At 36.4% G+C, this 8,473-nt stretch overlaps 1 protein-coding gene across 1 annotated transcript in view; it reads right to left on the reverse strand.

Annotated features, from left to right (window-relative positions):
• LOC132129434 (FERM domain-containing protein 4B-like) overlaps nt 1-8,253 on the reverse strand; it is a 53,965-nt gene extending 45,712 nt beyond the window's left edge. Inside the window, exon 1 of the mRNA XM_059541035.1 lies at nt 7,934-8,253. The gene's annotated coding sequence lies outside the window, so the exon portion shown is untranslated. The remainder of the gene's footprint in view (nt 1-7,933) is intronic.
• Nucleotides 8,254-8,473: the final 220 nt, after the last annotated feature.

The raw sequence follows: 8,473 nt of genomic DNA on the forward strand, positions 1-8,473 counted from the left end.
TCATCTTTTCACGGATGTTTTTTCCCAGGTCTTGAACTCGCGGCACAGACACACGTTGTGATGTTATCAAGTCTCTGTCTCTGTCTGACTCTGACCAATACAATGTCTTCCTGTCAGTCTACATCCCTGTAAACATGCTCACTCACTCAGGACACACTCTCAAACAATCAAGTGCTTGTGCACCTCATGTTTACCGCAAAACCAATTCTGAAGAAAATCTCTTGAACAGAGCTGCCTTTCTGTTGAATTCTTATGGTTCATAGTGTGTGTGTGTGTGTGTGTGTGTGTGTGTGTGTGTGTGTGTGTGGCACTCTCTCTTTCTCTCTATAGTCCGATTTTAACACTCCTTTGGTTTCTTCAAGTGCTCGATCATGACCTCTGACCCTCAAATCAGAGTTGGATATTATATATATATAATTTATTTTAATTTCAGTTTTTATTGTATCAATTTAAGCACTTTAAAGTAAATCTATTTCACTTAATTATCAATGACTGACATGTATTGATATTTAAATTCTTGGAAATAATTATGGCCAATAACTGATAACTGTCTATAAATGCATACTATTATGTTGTAATTAAAACATAATAATAATAATAAAAATAGAAAACTCAAATTATACAAAAAATAACCTTAAACTATGAAAACATTAACAGTTTCTACCATTATAACAAACTGATCATAGTATATGAAGCTTCAGAATCTATTTCATTCATTTGTTAATGTATGAATTAATAACCATAGAAAGTGAGACACTTTGGTGGAGTTTATCATGGGTTAAACTGAAATGAGTATGCTAAGGCTTCAGTGTTAGTAAGCGGTTTATTTTGAGTAGTGATCCCATGTTGATGCTGGGCTCGTATCGGAGGGGAACTGCTCCACAGCAGCATCATGCAGAGATCTGATAGAGGAAGTGGACTGCAGCAGAAACCACTGTAACCAGCTGTGTACCAATCTGTAACCTGTGCTGACAGCCGATCTGTGCACATGTGCAGCATTTTGCAGATGCTGAACTGAAACACACATAGGTAGAAAGATTATGTGCCTCATATAGTGAGCACTGGTAAGAATACATTGTTTACGAACTGAATGTAATGTTTTAGAAACAAAACTGCACATTAATTGCCATTAAATGAAGGAGGGACCTGAGCCTCTTTACACCAAAATATCATAAAGGCTTGATGGTGCACCAGTAAACAATTGCAAACCACCCACACCATAAAATCCTGGCAGCGATTTTGGTACAGGCAGACAAAAATCTAAGAGATTTAAATACCAAGACCTATCCCGATAATTGTGCATCCTGCCCTTTTTAAATCACTTTTTGCTGTGGATGGAGACATCTGTCCATGCAGGCGGTAGACATCGAGTCAGCTCATTAGACAGTATGTTGAGACGGAGCCACTGCTCTGAGCTGGTTTATTTCTGGTAAACTGGACACTGCTGGTGTTGTGGTGCGTTATGACGTCCACTGAGAGGCTGTTTAGGGGTTAAGAGGCTCAATCAAGGCTCTTTGAGCTTGAATGGTTAATATTTCATTACTCCAATGGGCCATGGTGCCATTATTGGGGAATAAAGACAGCAGCACTGCTGCTTCATCTGTGAAACCTGTGACTGGTGGATCAACATGTACGCTTGTACTGCTAATGCATTTTACAGCATTATATTGTTGTTTTTCGTATCGCCTTTATATATGCTGGTTGCATTTACAATAAATCTAATAAATAGATTTTAATGACAATTTCTAAGCATTTTATGATGGAATCAGCTGCAAATATTTACAAACTTATTTGTATGCTTTTTTATAATCTCTAGTGTTAGATTTAGGTTGGCGCTTTCATGGTGATGTTTCACCTACAAATGTTTGGATTCATATTCAGATTTATATTAAAACAAATACTCATGAGATCAGGTTGTCCAAAAACCAAGATAGTCCACTTGTATCCCCATTCTAAGGCAGTGCTGCAGTGTTCACGATCAATGAAATAAATCACTCAGGACCTGAGAAGAATGTCGATTACAAACACTGTGTATTTCATGAAGTGCTTAAAGTATCTAGTAAAAACAGAGCTCATTAAAGAGCTTTCACTCTTAGCTTTGCAACATGCTGACTGCAGACTCTTTTGAAAACAATTATTGTTTATTATTATGTATTTGTGCATGCATGTGAGTTATACACCTCATGATTGGCTTGATGAACTGTGTTCTTTCTTGTTTTGGCATACAGTATTGAAACACCATATATATATCTGTTTCAGTGTATGTGTATATATTGTGTATGTGTGTGTGTGTATATATATATATATACACACACACACACATACACAAACACACACACACACACAGAGACTAAACTGAACACTGATTTCATTTCACTTCATGTAAAATAAACCAAGGCAATGTTTCACATTTTGGTTTAGTTTAACCAAGTACTAAGATAAATAAAACCAAATGAACTAAAACTAATAAAAAAAAAGTGAATGAAAACTAATATGACTAAAAGACATAAGAAACATACTAATGTCTAATTAAAATGAAAGAAAATAGAAATAAAACTACATTTAAAATATTAACAAACCTGTAAAAGTATTTCAAAGATAAAAAAATAAAAAAATAAAATAGGGAAAAAAAACGTATTAACTTCTTGATAATGCTAATTATGTTTTCTAATGCTATTAGCATTAAGGTGAGGAAAATTCTCATTCTAGAGATAATTTTATTAGCCAAAAATTGGGATAGGCTTGCAAAGTCCAAGTCAAACAATATTTATATAAAAAGTTACAGTGAATATTTAAGCGAATTGCTACTAGAGAGTATCAGTCACTTATGAAGTTTAATAACAATTCTGATGCTGCATTAGACAGCAGCTGATAACACAGTTATAAATTATAATAAAACAGAGCATTGAAGTGCATTTTACAAGGCAGAAGAAAGCAAGCTGCTCGCCAGATTCATTTAACATCCCCATAAGATGCTGATATATTTATTTTAATAAGGACATGAATTCTTTATATTGAGTCTCAGTAAGACTCAGCAGACACTAGCGGTGAGATCCTCAGCCGGTGTAATGCTCCACTGTACTGGTCATCATACAGATACGGGAGGCTAGACCACTGTCTCTAGTTTCTCTCAACAATAGAGGTTGGTATCACAGCATAGGATCAAGCCCCAGACACACACACACACACACTGTGCTGCCGGCAGCTCATATCCTATGGTGATTAGAGCTGGTTGTCTGCCAGCTGCTCGGGCAAGAGATTAGGTATGTTTGCAAACCTCAGGGACGTCAGTAAATCCACCTGCGGTTCATAGTCTAAACAGAAGCTGCTAGAAACAGGGTTTATTCTGGATTCTGAAGGCCAGTGGCACTACAACAACGATTTAAATCCAAATGCTGATCCGATTATCGGATGTTTCTTCCAAACACTACACTTTTCTTCTGAGGTCTCCCACAGGTGTGAGATTATCCACATGGGAACTGGGAACTAAATGCTTTGGGTTTGGAACTGGTTTTAGGCTCTGTGAAATACTGATTATCATGAAAATAAAATAAAACAAACACATAAAGAAAGAACATTTTGCATAAAGAAAATGAAGCCTATTTTACAATCTTTAGAGTTCATTTGTTTGTTTTGGACTATATGCGTACTAATTAAGAACATTTGCAACTAAATTATAATTACTGTAATGCAAAAAAATCGTATTACTGTAATAAAGAAATGTTATGCTATTATTCCTTTATTCGATCTTAATATTTTATTATTTATTAAAATTGGCATAAAAAGTCAAATAAATATTGTTACAATGTTGTCATATTTTATTCTTTAACAATTATTATTAATATTCATCAAGAGCACATTAAATCGATAAAAAAGACAGTAAAGATAATTTTATATATATATATATATATATATATTTATTAATAAAACCTGTTCTACTGAACTATCTATTCATCAAATAACAAAAATATGAAGCAGCAGAACTATTTTCAACATTGATATTAATAATAAATGTTTCTCGAGCATCAAATTAGTACATCAGAATCATTTCTGAAGGATCATGTGTCACTGAGGCTGGAGTAACGATATCAGGAATTATATTTTTAAATCTATTCAAATAGAAAACAGTTATTTTAAATTGCATTTTTTTAATTTAATTAATGATATAAGACTTAAAATTTTAAAACTTAAAAAGACCCAAACTTTTAAAGGATAGTTCATGTCATCCAAAACTTGAATGAAAAAAATAATAAATAAACATAATTCAAATTAAATCAAATTTGTGAACTGGGTCAACAGACTGATGGTAAAGAACCAACATTTTTTCTAAAATTTAAATGTGTAAATAATGGCGGTCTTCTCATCTATAGGTCAGTGGTTCCATTCATGGTCCTTTGTTGGAAAATATAACTTTCTCTTTTGATTTTAGAGTGAAATATGACTGATATTTCTTAGGGCTTTGTGAAAATCCTTATGACTATCATGAGCCTCTGTGAGTGCAGACTCTGTACCTGCAGCTATGAAACGCACACGTCCAGCTGAGCCGAGAGAAGTAGAGTTTCAAGAAGCTCTCATCAGATAGAAAGGAGAAATGACACAGAACTAAAAATCAGCTCAGACACCAGGTCATCTACTCTTAACTAAATGTATACTTAAAAGCACAGCGCGAAATGTAAACACTTTAAAGGAAGATATGCTACTAGTGAAAAGGATGTGATAATGTACAGTCACAGAAAAAAAACACTGTCACTTCCACTGACTTGCTGTTGCTTCAGGGGCAACCCAGCACAGAAACAATGAGCTCTACAGTACCTTCCCTAATTTAGTGTTTAAAATTAGTTGCGGTCTGTTTGTGACAGGGCTTCCTAACATTCATTCCTGTAGTGGCTTCTCACAGAAAAGATGCTTGCAGCTTATTTCCACATCCAAAGACTCTTCTTTAACTACCAGTTCCTGTTTAGAAGACTGACAAACTACACGTCAAAGAGACTTTCCCTGAGAGATATGAGGAAAACAAAAACGCTATAAAAACAGGTGAAGGGCATACAGAAATAATGTACGAATGGGAATTTTTATAGATCCCATTATTGTTCATGTCCAAATTTGAGGCCATAAATGGCTAGTGTACTCCTAAAAGCTAACAATTTTTAAAATGGCTTTAAATTGAAAACCATTCTGTTACATGAAAACCGACATAAACTATTGGTGACATCAGGTTGCACTCACAGTATATCCAAATCACTGTACTTTAATAAAAGCATCTGCCAAATGTGTCAATGTAAATGTATGTCTCATTAGGTTTGTGCAGTGCTATTGGTGCAGCTGCTAATTTTCCAGTCAATGATTTTGGGAATTTGAAACATACTTTAAAAATCATAACAGCATGATTTCATATGCTTTTAGAAAGTATCGCCCGTTTTTAGAGCACCAACACCATGGCATGCAAATGCAGTGGTGCAAATATTCCTCCAGCAGCCTGACCTTATTTTACTTTCAGGTAAGACTTCGAATATGAATGAGCTAGTGTCCTGTAAACATGTGTGCCCCGTCTGCTCCCCAAATTACCTCAAAATTCTGAAGCTAAATCAACAAAAAACTTAGATACCCTTTTGAAAAAAACAGCAAATGCTGGTTAGGTATGTTTTGACGCTAGGATTCTGGTTTATGTTGGTCATATGCTGGCAAAAGACCAGCGTAAACCAGCAAAGGACCAGCAAAAGACCAGCATAAACCAGCAAAGGACCAGCAAAAGACCAGCATAAACCAGCAAAGGACCAGCATAAACCAGCAAAGGACCAGCAAAAGACCAGCATAAACCAGCAAAGGACCAGCATAAACCAGCAAAGGACCAGCAAAAGACCAGCAAAGGACCAGCATAAACCAGCAAAGGACCAGCATAAACCAGCAAAAGACCAGCATAAACCAGCAAAGGACCAACATAAACCATCAAAGGACCAGCTCAAACCAGCAAAGGACCAGCATAAACCAGCAAAGGACCAGCAAAAGACCAGCATAAACCAGCAAAGGTCCAGCAAAAGACCAGCATAAACCAGCAAAGGACCAACATAAACCAGCAAAGGACCAGCTCAAACCAGCAAAGGACCAGCATAAACCAGCAAAGGACCAGCATAAACCAGCAAAGGACCAGCATAAACCAGCAAGGGCCAGCATAAACCAGCAAAGGACCAACATAAACCAGCAAAGGACCAACATAAACCAGCAAAGGACCAACATAAACCAGCAAAGGACCAGCTCAAACCAGTAAAGGACCAACATAAACCAGCATCCCAGCATCAAAACATACCTAACCAGCATATACTGTATTTTTCAGCAGGGTTAAATAGAGAAAGGTAAAGAAACTATATAGACTGTACACAGCTACTGTACACTGACCTTAGAAATAACAAGACAAGACAAAGGTTATTATATTAGATTCTAAAAAGGAACAGGTCACCCAAAAATGACAACACTAGCTCATTGAAAAAACAGGACTCTACCTAAACTCCAGAAATGCACATATCCTGTATTTACAATTCACTGCAGTTTACAGGGGAAATGAACACTAGAGGCAGTAAAACACCAACAAGTTTCAATCATTTTCACACAAATTATGCTTAAAGGGCAGATTATCGATTTTATAAACACATCTTTTTGGTGGTTCCTTACACATAATATTTTATGACCTCAAAACCCCTTTATAGTGCATAATTTGTAAATGAATATATTGACTTGCATCAGATAATCAGTTCATTATCTATGGGTTTTTTGACATAGTAAACTTGCTCGGTAGCGCACCTGGTACAGCGCTGTACACTTGAGGTGTGAAGTACTGGAGCGCGAGCCCTGTTAAACATAGGTCACGATAAAAAGAGCTCAAACGCTTAAATACCATGGTTGCTTCAGCAAATGCCTTTTCATCTCATGTTTACTTTTGTTAACATTATTCATTGAGTTTAGAGTAGGGCTGGGTTTAGGTAGTATGGTATTTTAAATTGCTAAAGAGATTTAACCTTTTAGCATTCTGCGATACATGCAACAACCAATATATTAAAAACTTGTCAGATTCATGATCATCTGTTGAAACTTAACACGCTTTTAGTGCCACTTTAATGAACATTTCACTTTGAAAGTGTCACAAAACGTGCAAGAAGCAACATAATATCATTTTGCACAAATGTCATCACAGGCATGTATTTCTATTTTGGGTTGGAAAAAGAACAATTTTATCATAAAAATGACTAAGCTTGCTTCTAGCATTATTGTGTTCTTGAACAGAATTATAAAAAGGACTTGACAATTACTACAGTTTCATTGTAATTTTATATAACTTAACACTGTAGCTTAGCACAAGTAGTAACCAATACAAATCTGCTTAGGCGATATATGCAATATTTACTTAATGACATTTGGAAATCTCATGCAATTTCTTGTTTCCTCATCAGAGAGGTATTAATTTCACAGACCACTATGTCTGTGATACTGTGTGTGTTCAGAAACAGATAACTAGAGAAGAACTAGCCACACTGGTAATAAACCCCAGTGAACTGCCTTGTAATGTAAAGATGCTTCAACAAGACATAGTGACCATATTAAATTAATAAATTAATATTTTCTTATCAACGCTGAAATGAACGGTTAAATACAGGTTCCACCTTTCTATTTCCCCTCATAGAAAAATAAATAAATAACTAAAAATAAAAATCATATAGCCTATCCCATCGTCGTTTTGCTGAATACTGCATATGAGCTTACACAAACCCTATTCAATCAGAAGAAGGGAAGAATAAAAAAAGAGAAAAAAGCCTGAACATCGTCCCTTTAATCTGTCGTCTTTCACGTGCTCCGGTGCAGCCTGTTGTCAAAGCCGAATAACAGACGAAAACGAGAAATAAAAGAGATTCATTTGATTAATGCACGAGCGCATAAATCTCACCTCTGTCTAAAGGGCGTTTCCGCTCGGTTCACTCTCTCGCTGTCGGATGTGTCCTCGCATCTGCTTCGTTCCCTCATCAGTGGCTTCTGTGATCAGACTCACTCACCACGCCTTCCCCTTACCGGCGACAAAGACACAGACCGGGCCACACACACCCGCTCACGTCTGTGTGTGTGTGTGTGGATCTCTTACACACGCCCTCCGCTCACTGACAACACACACACAGCTCGCTATTACAGATCCTCAGACTAATGCTGTCCGGAAATAGAGTGCATTTCGAATTCGCGATATTTGATTAGGCTGTAATAATATAGAACACGTGATAATTGACTCAATGAATCGTTTGAATTAAATCACTTGGTTCACTGATTCGTTAGATGAGTGCTCTAAGGAGCGTTCACGTTTATCGATGCTCGGCGAAATTTTGCGGCCAAACATCTTTGCCGATTTTGCGCGTTTGTGAGTTTGGCGTAAGAGCACACGGACATTTCTCTCATGTCCACAAGTTCTGCGCTGACCATCAGAAATCTGCTTTGGTTT

Source organism: Carassius carassius, chromosome 46, assembly GCF_963082965.1.
Source record: "Carassius carassius chromosome 46, fCarCar2.1, whole genome shotgun sequence".
NCBI lineage: Eukaryota > Metazoa > Chordata > Actinopteri > Cypriniformes > Cyprinidae > Carassius > Carassius carassius.